Genomic DNA, 15,105 nt, shown 5'->3' on the forward strand with positions numbered 1-15,105 from the left:
TTAGTAATCACCCTGTAAATTTATCCATTTTTTAAACTTTTTATGGTTTTTATTGTAAATGAAGATTTGAATACTCTTAAAAATGAGTGCGCGCACTTTATGCAACATAGTTGCTCCATCAACAGCGTTTCTTCAAGATATAAAATTAAATCATGACGAAAACTGTAGGCACGGTGAATGGTGCATTAGTGTGCACGGTAAATGGTGACATGGAACGGTACGGGGCGACCTTAACATGACATTTTCAAACATAAATTTTGAGTTATTCTTTGTTATGCAACACTAGTTTTAGATTTTTCCCTGAATTATGATATAATTGCACGCTACATAGTGGTATTCTTGTACGCTTCAAATTATTTGGAAAAGTTATATAATTTTTTGAAGTGCAATTTTTTTTTAATGCACGGTGAATGGTAGCTTGATGGTACATGCTAATAACTTTAATAGCGAAAATTTGTTCAGATTTTTCAAAATAACTCAATGAGCGGTGAATGGCGTCCTTACGGTACGACAAGGTGATGGACTTTCGTGCCTGTTGTTTAATATTGCGCTTGAAGGTGTTATGCGGAGAGCCGGGGTACGATTTTTACGAGATCCAGTCCATTTGTTTGCTTCGCGGATGATATGGACTTTGTGATATGGACGCGGATGACATGGACTTATGAACATTTGAAAAGGTGGCAGACCTGTACACTCGCCTGAAACGCGAGGCACCAAAGGTGGGAGCTTGTGGGGCCGAGCGCGAAAGGACTCGCCTAGGAAGCAGTGTTACGATAGACGGGGACACGTTCGAGGTGGTCGACGAGCTCGTCTACCTTGGATCCTTGCTGACGGCTGACAATAACGTTAGCCGTGAAATACGGAGGCGCATCATCAGTGGAAGTCGGGCCTACTATGGCCTCCACAAGAAGCTGCGGTCAAAAAAGATTCACACCCGCACCAAATGTATCATGTACAAAACGCTCATAAGGCCGGTATTCCACTACGGGCATGAAATGTGGATGCTTGAGGGCAAGCACTTGCAGTCTTCGAACGTCGGGTGCTTAGGACGATCTTTGGCGGTGTGCAGGAAAACGATGTTTGGCGGCGAAGGATGAATCACGAGCTCACTCAACACTACGACGAACCCAGTATCCAGAAAGTGGCCAAAGCTGGAAGGATACGATGGGCAGGGCATGCCGGACAGCAATCCTGCAAAGATGGTGTTTGCGTCGGATCCGGTTGGTACAAGAAGACGTGGAGCTCAGCGAGCTAGGTGGGCGGATCAAGTGCGTTTCGATTTGGCGAGCGTGGGGCAGAACCGAGGATGTAGAGATGCGGCCACGAACCGAGTATTGTGGCGTTAAATTGTTGATTCAGTGCTATCTGTTTAGCTGTTAAATAAATAAATGAAAAATGTGTTCAACCGACTGACTTCACTCAAACTAGAAACTTTTGTACAAAGGTTTGTCCTGGCAAAAGGTCCCAACTGAGACAGAGCCTTGTCAGCTTAGTGTTCTTATAGCCCTTCCGCAGTTATCACCTGAGAGTTTATCTTGACATCTCTTCAAAAAAACTCCTTAAGTTAATGCCAGCCAGCCTTTGATAAAACTTAGACCCAAATACATCAAATTTTAAATTTAACACACATTTGACCAATTCTGGCATATGGATGTCTTGTGTGGTGGAAAAGAGCGATGTGAGAACAATATAATCAAAATTGAATCATTTTCAAAGGATGTGCTTTTGATGGTGATGTATGGATTGTTTTCTACGACTCACACGGCAGCGCTCAACGTTTTTTTCTACGATGCACTACTACGAAAGTCTATGAAATTCTAGATGAGGAGCGTAGTGTTTTAAATTTGAAAATGAGTTATGAGGTACATGAACAAACCCTAACTTGTTTTTTTTATCGAAGTACTTTGAAAAATAAAGTTCCATCACAACAAAACTTGTCGTCAAGAAAATTGTTGGGACCCCTCGATGTTCGTTGAAACAGAAAAAAAATCTCAGACACATTTAACATCAACGATTCTTCCCGACTCTGATCGTACGCGCCGGTTGCATAAATTAGAACATTCCACATCTTAGTGGTGGCAATTTCTGTCGCTTTCTATCGACGACGACCATTCGAGCGCACAGTTTCATCCGAATCACGGAATTCCCGCTGGTGGGAATTGGCACAGCTCCAGTCCCCGACGGACGACTGTCGATAGCGCTGCATTCGCTAATGAAGTGGAAAATTGAATTAGACTCGCTAGTTAGGCAAATTGAACGAGAATCTCATGCCGCGCGCGATTCCTTCAAACTGCCACAGTTGGAGAAAAAAAGTGGTCCTCGCTCGCTGGCAGGAAATATTATTACAGTGTGAAGCCCTCGAGGAGGGGCACAAACCGACAATGCAATGGTGGCGGAAAGAATTGATTGAATTTGACTTTTTGCTGGTTCCTTTTGCATTATTCGAAGAATTCATTGAGCTGCTTCACGGTGTGCCTAGCGGAACAATATTAACACAACAAATAGTCATCGTCAAATCTTTCACTATTTGAAAATATAGGATTCAAGCTATCATTTGACATATTCCCAAAGGGGTCGTCCATAAATGACGTAGCTTTTTAGGGGGGAGGGGGGGCTTCAAGAATTTGTGACGATGTGTGACGAGGGGGAGGGAGGGGTCCTAGCTAGTGGACGTAGCATTTTGAATCACGTCGGTAAAATGAGAGGCGCTAAAAAAAATAATATACAATTATTTTTTTATCAAACTCATTTTTTCTTTATTTGACTTATAAAGTTGGGTTATAAAATGATAATTCAGCTTCAAAACATTCATATGACAAGATTGAAAAAAATCTAAGAAAATTTAGATTTTCTGTAGTACAATCAAACAGATATTTTTAATGCTTTAAATAATTATGTGAACATTATATGCATGTCTTAATAAATTAATTTATAAATAAACAAATTAAAAGATGAGTAAATTAATAAAAAATCAATGCTTTAACAACTTGGATTGTTTTAGCTTTATTCATATGACAAATATTACACTAAACAAGATATTTATTCCGTGAATTATGCTCTCAATGTTGCAGAAGATTTCTAACCAATCAACTCATCGATTTGTTTTTAAATAACAATGTTCTTGATGGAATAGCATGAATACAACTTGGTGGAAAAGCCTGGACAACAGATTCGAGTGTTATCGAAAATGTTCTATCATTCAATATGAAGAAAGATTATTTTTAGTATTCAATTGGTTTGTTATAGGTTATGTAAGATTATTTCAGTATGGGGGACGATAATGAAGTTAAGCTGAAATAATAATAAAGATAAATTATTTGTATAATAATCGCTAAGATTTTCTGAACCTTCCAAATATTACAAGTGTAATCTTTTCTACATCTGGCACCTAATTGCTAAATGGATTTCAATTTGGATAATAATGACGAATATCAATTTCAAATTAAGCTATATTGTTGATTATTTTCATTGAAATCTGTTTCCTAAAAACGAATAATCAAAAAACAATTTTCTAATGTAACGAAATTTATTTTTTCAACATATTATAAAATCTTTTGTACCCTAACGTTACTGTAGCTTCATCAATCCAGTCAAAGATTTATCCATTTTTTTATATTTTCAGCTGTAAACTTGTTTTCATTGTAACAACAGCAAAATTAATACAATGTAGCCAACAACTTAAACAGGGGAAAGTTTATTTAAAACTGTTTTCCAAATTACTTTTGAGCACTACTGCAAATCAAACTTTTATTCGTTAGATTATCCTTACGTTTCAGTCTGTAATTAATATCAAACTTTTTATTCAACTTCTGAATTCCATTTTTTTATAGGGGGGGGGGGGTAGCTTGATATGCTACGTACTTTCCAAGGGGGGGTATCAACATTTGTGACGAAATGCTACGAGGGGGGAGGGGGGTGTAAAAAATCAGTGAAAAAAATGCTACGTCATTTATGGACGGCCCCAAAATAAAAACACCTAGGGATCCTTAAAAATTTTAATAAAATGTGTAAATATAGGTTTTCGTAAGAATAAATTAATAAATTACAAATTATTTTTAAATGCATCATAAAAACATTCAGTTTTTTTCTCAAGCACGAGAAAAAACTTAAATTCCGTATAAAATTTGATTAGAAAATGCACCTACTTCTAGTAACATGCTTCCTTCTGATTTTTAACTGAACAATTGAATCAAATGATTGATGCATATTCAAAACAACCACTATGATTGCAGCAGTATCAGGTGTTGAAAAATTTACTAATAAAATTGTTCTTGAATAACGTCAGATCCAAATATTTTTTTTAAATTAGATTTCTTAATTAGACCCTAACTCTAAGCCATTTCGAAAATTATCTAAAATTTTAAAAAAATAACACAGAGGTCAATTTTGGCATTGAAAGAAGAGAACAAATTTATTACTAACTATTTGCGAAAAAACTCAACATTTTGCTATGTATTTTGAAATCAGTTGATTGTACTTTCAAATAGTATAACATTTAACGATGTTTATTTTTATGTAATAAACCTTTGCCGTTTACACGCCGTGCCGTCGTTATAAAAAAGCCTAGAGACTCCGATTCCACGCAGCACCCCGCAGGTACTTTGGCTTATTTCAGAAGTTTTTCTTAATAATTTGACTTTGAGCGAACAATCACCTTTGTTGCCATAACACGCAACGGGGGATTTTTGTGCTGCCGAATAACAGCATGCCTCATGTTCGGAGATGGGAACCATTTACCCCTACATACATACCTACAACCGACGGAGGACTGCACTTTCAATGGTTTCGGTGCGGCATACCGATGACAAGGAGCGACAACTCCTTGCACATTTCTTGCGATCCTTCGGGAGATGTCGGAAGGTCACAACAACCCGAGCAGAATCGGATTTCAAAATTTTATTGAAAATTATATCAAATTTACTCGAGGCTGTAACTTTGTAGTAAAAATCTCTCTAATAAATAAAAATAATCATATCATATTTTGGTTTATATAATATATTCAAAATATTTTTTGAAAACATGTTTTCAAAATAAAAATGTACCTAACTTCAACATTTGATATCAATTTGATATTTCTTAATCGGAATTGGAATTTGAACCGTCCATCAAACATGCATGTTAGAACATTGGAACAAAATCAATTTACGTTTTGTACATTAGGCAGACTTTGTTAAAAACGACAATATAAAAAAACTAGATAAATTGTCGGTTTGATAAGTCTTATTAAAATTTGTAATTATTTGTTTATCTTAGTATCAAATTTTGACCTCATACCTTGTTCCGATTATTGTTTGCTCGATCAGGATATTAACATATGCAACGTCAAAATAAGTTCCCAATTAGTTCCCATTCCCTGCTCGGGAAGACATCCTTTCTCAAATATTGCCCCGGCGGACGAACAATGCAAAAATATTGCCCAAAACCAGATTGTGATTGGAAAGATACGGAGTACGGTAGGGCAAACGCTCCCTTAGTGGAGGTAGCTCCAATAGTGGAGGTAGTGTGTTTTGGCATGTTTCGCGCTAATAAATGATTATGTGATATTTTTGTATTATTTACGATGCGAAAATAATACAAGTAATCGAATAATATTCATGAAATTTAACCGTAAAACTATTTAAAACAATTATTTTACTTAATTTTTTTGCTCCTTTGCACCTATAGTGGTGCATCAGTACCCATAGTGGAGGGTCCCATAAGAAATCAATGGTTTGCGCCACTAAAGGAACCATCCTTAAAATATACCTCCACTAAAGGAACAGTGTTCCTATTATTGGTGCAAGGCTTTTTGCAGGGAAATTTCAAATGAATCGTGATTTTTATACATTTGAATGATAGGAGGATTTGAGATCTATCGAATGATACGTTAAAATCATATATTTCATGATCTTAACACCGTGTTTTAGCAGTTTTCCCTTAGGTGCACCACTAATGGTACACTTGCCCTAAGACAAAACTAACGAACCGAACTATATGGTGACAGATTGAGCTGTAAACGGCTGTCGGATGAAATTGCCGGGATTAGGATAGAAAGTAGGAAAATTGCGAAGAAAGGTTAGAAAGGTAGGCAGAAAACAGAGAGAAGTAAACGTTGATTGTTCCTAGGGAGCTCTACCTTCGATGACGGACGTTTTTGCTAAATGGCAATTTATTATGGGACTGCGTACGGTAGTTTGGGTCGACTACTGTAAAATTAGACACAATGCAGACGGTAGGCAATGGGCACGAGATGGAGTTTCGTTTCAGTAATGCTGCGTGAAATTCCCAGAATATTTTCGAACAGTAGATTGTGGAGTCGGGATTCGTTGGTTTAATTGCAATCTACTTCAAATAACTTCATCAAGAAACGTTCCTCTGGACAGACCGTAAATTAAAAAAAGAACGTTCGCGTCTTTAACAGCGATCAACACCTGGCATTACGTCAATTACAACACCAAAGCTCGCCAATCGGCGAGGAAAGCTCTTAGCACTGTGGACGTTCTTAGAGAAGACTGAGCTCACAAAACAAGCTCTGTCCCAATACGGACGTAACATCAGAAAAAAGGAAGAAAAAGCTCAATTTAAGCAAAAGTAGTACATGTCAAAAGAACAAATCGAAATTGCCTATTCGCTAGATAGGGGCTTCAACCTACAAGCTGCGAAGCCCCTCGGGCCTTGAGAGACCTCGACGCTCGGAAGCGAACTGAATACGATTACAGCCACCCCACAGTTACGGATAGCCCACGGATATGGATCAAATCTGTAGTAAAACGAAAATTACAGCATAACACATAACATATCGCGTACATATTTTTACAGTGGAGAATAGATTGATGCAAATTGTGTAATTTTGCCTTGCTTATGCTCAAACGATTTTTATCATGGTAAATAGCATTCTCCCAAATTTTGAAATGATTCGGAAGAAATTTGACCGTATACTGCATGGCGTGTATGAAGTTTATATAGAGATTTCTATGGAAAACGTCAACCTTTTGTGTTCTACGACTAGTTTCCTTCAACTGGACGAGAGCACATTGATTCCACATTTTCAATAATAAAGTTATCTACGTTTTAATACCTTCATTCTCTTTTCTACTCTAAATGGGGACGTGTTTATATTACCTAAAGTAGGTACTTCCAGAATAAGTGGATGAATGATAAATGTTTGTACCAGATCATTCATTTTTTTATAAATACGGTCCACAGTGAAAGTTTTCTTCTCGCTGAATGTTGCTCAGTGACGTCATCTTTTATAAAGAAAGTATATAACTTAGTGGAAGTTCCGTTAAACTATTTTAACAATTTTTTAAACCCCTATATAGTTATTGAGCGGCATCAATTTTCATATTTGTTATCTGATTCCTTACCTTTCAACAAACTCAAGAATATCTCTTCTCCTATCCATCGGATTGAGTTGCTCTCTTCAGCAAATTTCTTTATTATGGTTTGTAGAATAAGTTTTTATTATGGGATAACAAGTTTTTACTTACATTACAGTACTAGCATGTTTGGGACATATAACAAAATTTCTCCATTTTAATTTCCAAATAAACCTACATTGCCTTTGGGCCACCTGAAAATCACCACCTAGAAAGTTGAAAATTTCACAGAACACTATTTTTATACCGTTTTGATTCATATTACGGACACTTAAGGCCTCAGTGAAGTATAACTCACAAAAAAGCATGTAAAATAAATCACTCCGTATGATTCCTCCACGTTATCGAACCTCCAATCCCTTTAACTTTCGAATGGTGAGTGAAGATTTCGATTCCGAAACATGAATAATTTTAAATAAATAGAAATGTGTGGACTTTACATGATTCTTATACCGGACGCTTCCTTACTTTTGCCTCATATTCCAGACACTTCGATTCGAATTCCGGACAGGTCAAACAAATCATAAATAGAAAAGTCAAATCATCAAATGAAATCGATAAACGACTAAAGAGACACCTAAGGAAGTTGGGCATTATACATTTTAATAGATATCTATGGAAAATGCTCATCAAAACGAGCCTTGAAAGTGAGAACTTTTGAACGGCAAAAATTGAAACATTTCGTGTGAAATGTTTCCCATACAAAGCAGAGTGACCGGAATTTGAAGCTATCCATAATATGAATCAAAACGGTAGTAAGGTTTGTAAGGAAAATATTGGAGATTGGATTCTCAAACAATTTTAAATTTTGAACCGCCCTAATCTATCACTTATACAAGGACAAACTTCTGTCATTCTGTAAAAACTATGTGCTTTCAATTTGAACGGGAAAGTTTTCACAATCATTTTACCATGCGCTTGCCAATACATTAATACGGCTGCGGGTATATGACTGTTGCTGAACTCAAAAAAAAGATAAGATGATCAATATGTTTATTCAATGTAATCCTGATATCGAATGCCTAGTTTTTATTCAAGAGTTAGAGTAGTCACATGCCTAGTTTTGTCCTTAGTTCACGGTTGTCTCCAGGTTCACCGGAAATGACCTCACGCATATAGTTACTGTAAAGTTGTAATGATATCATGAAGATAGGGTAGTCGCATGCCTATTTTTGAGCTGGAATCCTATTTGCCTCCTGATTAATAGGAAATAACCTGGAAATCGAACCATGGCCATATGGCCAAATTGGAAATATTGTGTGATTGTATTATACATTGCGTATCTGATAAGGTTTCGAGGTATTCTAGTAGTCAGTTATCTAATTTGAACTGAACTTCCGGTTGGAAAACCCCCCTAACAGAAAGTCCATCTAATTACATTGATCGTTCCTGAGCACCATTCGATTGAAAATGAAAGGTTCGTCCCGGGGCTTTGATGATTAAACATATTTAGTTACCTATATAGTTGATGTTATTTTAATTATTGTAAAATATTGTATTATCAAAAACCAATAATGTATGCTGACAGAGATTGAAGAAGTACTGAGTTTGTTAAAATTATAGCTTCATTTTTCGTCTGTTAATAATCTTCTTTGCATCTGTTTGGCTTTCAGTCTCATGAAATCAGAGGAAAAACTATTTTTTTACTATAGTATAGGCATGTACTCAATTAATAAAAAGTCAACACATTTATTCCATCACATCGAACAATAACACAGACGCTGTGCAAATTTACCTGATAGCTATCGTTCTACATGAGCTTTGAATTTCAACCAAATTTTCTCATGAATTCACGAATAAATTCGGTTGTATGTTTACCCATCATTTTCTTCCTGTCTACCAAAAATGAACTAATTTGCGCTCTTCAAACAAAATTATCATCTGCCGTGGCGCTTTTCTGCTGACTCTTCACCACGCAGACGGGCAGGTAAAAATATGATTCCTCAAATTGGATTAGGATCCATTCTCCTCTGGTTGGCTTGATGATCCAATGCTGGGAGGGATAGCTAGCGGCTGTTCTTTTGTTGCCACCGTACCGTGTTAGCCGCTCCCAGGGATATGATAATAATTAGTTGAATTTTTAACACTCCCTTTTTTATATTACACTTTGAAAATCTTCCCTTCTGGAAACGATATCCCAATTAGACCTTAGTTAACACCGTTTTGAGCTTCTTCAATCAACCTCGACGAGCATCCTTTTCGCATGGATGATAATGCTTCGGATGAGGGCTTTCGTATGAGAATGATTCAACACGGGATATGTTATTGCATTTTGTTTGTCTAATTCATGTAATTTTTGCGTTTTAATCATTAGATTCAATTTGAGGGTGCTAAGAAAGTTCTCTTCTTTTTTTCTGGCGTTACGTCCAGACTGTAGCAGAGCCTGCTTCTCAGCATAATGTTCTTATGAGCACTTCCACAGTTATTAACTGAGAGCTTTCTTTGCCAATTGCTTGTGTGTATCGTGTGGCAGGTACGACGATACTCTATGAACAGGGAAGTCGAGAATATATCCTGTACAAAAAGATACTCGACCGGCGGGAATCGGAACCACGGTATTGCTGAATTGCTGCGCGTTTACCGCTACGGCTAGGTTTTTATCTGCACTAGTCTCGAAATGGCAGTACGGTAAAGTCGTGCCCATACTTTCTGAGACACTCTATAGGAAAAATCTTTCATTTGTGCAAGTGTAATGAAAAAATATCCAAACTTTACCTTTTGATTACTCTAACAATGCATGATGGAAAAAAATATTATTTTTATTTTACAATCAAACCTTCTTATCAAACACTTGGTCTATGTGTAGAAGAATGGGGCCCAGATAGCCGTAGCGGTAAACGCGCAGCTATTCAGCAAGACCAAGCTGAGGGTCGTGGGTTCGAATCCCACCGGTCGAGGTTCTTTTCGGGTTGGAAATTTTCTCGACTTCCCAGGGCATAGAGTATCTTCGTACCTGCCACACGATATACGCATGCAAAAATGGTCATTGGCATAGTAAGCTCTCAGTTAATAACTGTGGAAGTGCTCATAAGAACACTAAGCTGAGAAGCAGGCTCTGTCCCAGTGGGGACGTAATGCCAGAAAGAAGAAGATGTGTAGAAGAGCAAGACCAGAAGAATAGCCTTCAGATTTGTTGGAACGGATCAAATTTGTTGCACGTAAAATTTGAGGAGTGGTCGAATGTCCATGGCGGAATCCGAACTGTTCATTGGCGAAAATTGAATTTTCGTTGATGTTGACCATCATTCTGTTCAGAATGATTTTTTCAAAAAGTTTACGGATGGAGGAACGCAAGCTGATTGGACGATAGTTAGAAGCTTCTGCAGGATTTTTGTCCAGTTTTAAAATTGGTACAACCTTGGTATTTGTCCATTTGTCAGGAAAACATGCCAACTGAAAACATTGGTTAAACATATCAACCAAGAATGATAAGCTACTTTCTGGAAGTTTCTTGATGAGAAAATGTAGAAAATTTCATCTTCTTGGAGTGTTTGATAATATTTATATTTTTTTTTCCTAAATAGCCCCCAAGATTTGTCGAAAACATTCATTTCATGTTGCATGTACATCATTAGATTAAATTTATAACCTCAAGAAAATAACTCTCAACCTATTCAGCATAGAATGTAGTTGAATACTCGATAAGCACCTAGGAAAAAGACACTTAAAACAGCACTCCCCTCTGAAGGGTTTCTCTGTTTAACTTTTGCGGTGTTAATTGTGCGGAAAAATGCCTAACTCTTTCATTGTTTACCACGGCACAGCCCTGCCAATTGTCTTAGTGTTTTATTGTTTTACACTTCCCCAGTCCACCCTTTTCTCGTACCAATCCCCACTTTCAGGCTGTTGGGTAAAACTTTTCCAACGACAAACGGTTGCCTTTCCTTCTTCTGGGTGTCTGCGCTGACTCCCTCTCCCCTCGGGACAAAACATCAAATAGTGGGATGGGTGTTACTGAGCGGCACACCGTAAACGTCAACCGCCACGTCACGGATAGGTTCTGTGGACGGAAGTGGCAGACAGCAGCAAAAGCGCGCGACAAAGCACGACAAGCGTAAACAGTTTTCACGTGCCGTCACTTCGCCGTTTCTCCGTACTTTGCGATAGCTATTATTTTTATACGCTGCTTGGGTACAATTAAAAACGAGGGACCATTCGCTTACTTCTGGTGTGCAATATTGTTATGTGCATTCACGGTTTTGGATCGATTGATATCGTTCTTATGGGAAACTCTTGAGTGAAAAGCAGCCATATCGTCCGTTTGAAAACATAATTAGGTATTACTAATTCAGAATTATTTTCTACTGGACAACTATGATCTTTTGTTGTTGTCGTGTTCATAAAATCAAAATATGTTTAAGGCCCTAGTAAAATTCGGATCGCAAACGTACAAAGTGCATACAGTGGGACTTCGGGTTAGAGTTATTCTGAATTTACCGTGCCATCCCGGATTCTCTGATAAGTACTAGGTTTTTTGGCCACGGGGTGCCACTGGAGTACAGCTGCAGCTGAATGGATCTTCCTACACTTCCTAGGTCACCGATATTTGACGGATTAACCTTCAAACAACCACTTTGCCTGAAAACACTCGGTTAGGGAGCTCCAGGGTGGTGTATAGCCTAGCTAACACTCGGTTGGCTGATTTTCAAGAATAATTAAATGAGAGTCGTAATCTGGTATTAGATGCCTGACGTTAGTCGACGGTAAGAGTCACCAAGGTAGCCATAAGTACTAATAAAAAGCCCCAAATCAGCATCAAACATGTATTTAGGCATAATATCATCACTACAAATGCAGACACACTTAATAACAGCATATACACCGCTTACAGGCCCTATTCAGTTAGATGTCGTAATTAATTAAGGTACCCCGGGGCAAGTGAGAATCCGAGGTAAGTGGGACGTTCCGTCATAGCTTACTTAGGAAAAGTTTTTCGTGGGGGTATTCTTCTAGAAAATTGAAAATACAATGATAAGGAAAGTGTTTAGTACAAAAATTATTGTTATTTTTAATACCATGTGCTCCATCTAACACTTGTCAGCTCAGCGCCATTTTCAACTTGCATTATAAATTGTGACACATTTCACGTCCTGCATTGGCTCGCAAAAACTAATTGTGCTATAAATCGAATTAGCGGAATTTGGGGCAAGTGTGCCACCTTAAGCAAATTGTTCTCTAACTTTGTCTAAAGCTTATAAAATCCACCAATTTAGCCTCATGATATTAGTTTCACATCTTTTCATAACCACTGTGTCATTTGAACAGAAAATTATTTCAAAAAGTATAAGTTTTGGAGCTTTTCAAATATCATCCAAAATAACCTATTTTTCGACACTATGGGGTAAGTGTGCCACCCATATGGGGCAAGACGGCCACCGAATGAACATCGCATGTAATTCTACTTGTAATGAAATTTTCTTTATTGCCTCTTAATATTACTTACAAAGCAGATGCTAATCGATAGTTTAAAAAATAATTGTAAGTTTACCGTAATAAGGGGATGCTTTATAACAAGGTTCAATACATGCGTAACTCCCTATTACCGTAAAATCGGGTGTAATTGATCAGAAGGGTGAAATTGATCATCGTATCACACGATTTTATTTATTCGGAATGGAGCACAAATATCAATGTAAGCTGCAGTAAATAAACGTTGTTTGTCGTAACTATTGTCGAATTATGTGTTGTGAAGTTTTTTGCGTTAAAGAATGTTCAATACTATGGAAATAATGTAAAATTTCAAAATCATGCACGGTGCAGTATTGACATACCTATATGAACTTCTATTTCTAAGCAAGGATTTGAACATGGTATAAACCTGAATGTTTGTGAGGATGCTTGAGATATATCCCCAAACCAGATTTAATTTTCTATACTCGTACGAATTAGCTCATGTGGTTGAAATAATTGAATTTCTGTTAGATATCATTGAATTCCTTAGGAAATTGCATACATTTAGGCGTTTTCCGCGTAATTTTTGAAATTTAACTATTCGTTATCTATATAAATATTGCATTGTTAACAATTTGACAAGCATATTCTGATTCAGGGAGCTCAAATTTATCATGTAGAGTTGTTTTGAAAACTAACAATAATGGCATTGACAAGTGATCAATTTCACCCCGAAATGAGATCCCCTGATTTTTTTATTTTAGAGATATTTGTTAACAGTAAAATGACATTTGTTAGAAAATTTCGGTACATGAGTCGATGAAGCTCACCTTCGTACTTGTTTTCCTGAATTTAGTTGTTTGGTTTTGTTAACATTATAGAAAACAGACTACAAAAATCGTGAAAAATGATCAATTTCACCCGAAATTACGGTACTCAATTCGAATAACTAAAATGGTTATTTTTGTCCCCATTCAATACAATATATGTATTACCCTTATGTTACGGCGAATATGTATAATATTAAACTAGATCAGCACTAAATAACGGTAAAATATTGATGAAGATGTGTTAAACGGTACTTAATAAGCCGGAAAACATGTTATTATTGAATATTTTGAGAAAAAATCACTTTGGGGGGCAACAATGTTAGTTATTCCCCTACTATACTTCAGAAACTACTACTGGTGCCTCATTTTGGTTTATTATTATGATTTTGTAGATGACGTTTACATTTTTATAAATTTCACTCCATCACACTTGTTTACTAAATAGGTGGCACACTTGCCCCCATAAGTATACATTTCAACCAAACTGGATTTCGTATGTAAAACTAAATATTTTTTTCGTTCAAATGCCACAATAACTTACACATTTGAATAGTTTCACGATGTACAGTACGTTAGAAAAATCTGGTAATAATTTACCTTTCACCATGCTATTTAGAAACAACGAAATCTTATAAAAATTCACTCAAATTTGGTTGTCCTTGCACAATTCGATGTAAATACGCGAAAAATAGAGCAATATTAATCATATTTTGATTATAGTATTGTGAATTATAAGGGAACATATTATTAAGCTTGAAGAGAAAATAAATATTATAGTTTTTATAAAAAGCAGGGGTGGCACACTTGCCCCTATGGCACACTTGCCCCAAAGTCCGCTACCATCGGTAAGCTACAACTTTTAGTATTGTTACAAGCTGCTTACGATAAACAGGTATTTTGTAATCATTTCATACGAAAATTTCTATAGTCTAATTACCCCAAAATATCTTTATACCCGGGGTAAGTGGGACCTATCAAAACAAGCACCAGAATCAAAACTTTTCATACACGTTTCAAACATTTTCTTATAGAGTAGCATTAAAACATTCAAGCAAATGATTTTTATCAAAAAAGATCAATCTCAAATTAGGTAATTAGAGGGAGAAGAAATGTTTAATTGTTCTGTTCTTTTTTATTTATTTTTTATTTTTTAAATACGAATTCAAAATTGAACAAAGACAGAAATGAAATTTGAAGTGCATCATGAGAACGATTACTTTTCTATTTGAATTGAAATTTATTCGTTATTTCTACCAAATTTAGTTGTCACGGAAAACAATTCCTTCGCATTAAGTGGTTTTCTGCCATGCATATGAATAATAACAGAACATATTTATAAATTCGTCAATTATTCGAAGTTTATGTGATACTTTTAATTAATAACTAATAAATGATATATTTTGAACATGTTTTATTCCTTTTTACGCTTATATTGAGCTAATATTAAGTGCGATGTGACATACTATTAAATAAACGTTTTCTTCCTAAAGCGTTACGTATTTTATGGTTGATCCCTAATGTACATC

The sequence above is a fragment of the Aedes aegypti genome, chromosome 1 (assembly GCF_002204515.2).
Source record: "Aedes aegypti strain LVP_AGWG chromosome 1, AaegL5.0 Primary Assembly, whole genome shotgun sequence".
In the NCBI taxonomy this organism is placed as follows: Eukaryota; Metazoa; Arthropoda; class Insecta; order Diptera; family Culicidae; genus Aedes; species Aedes aegypti.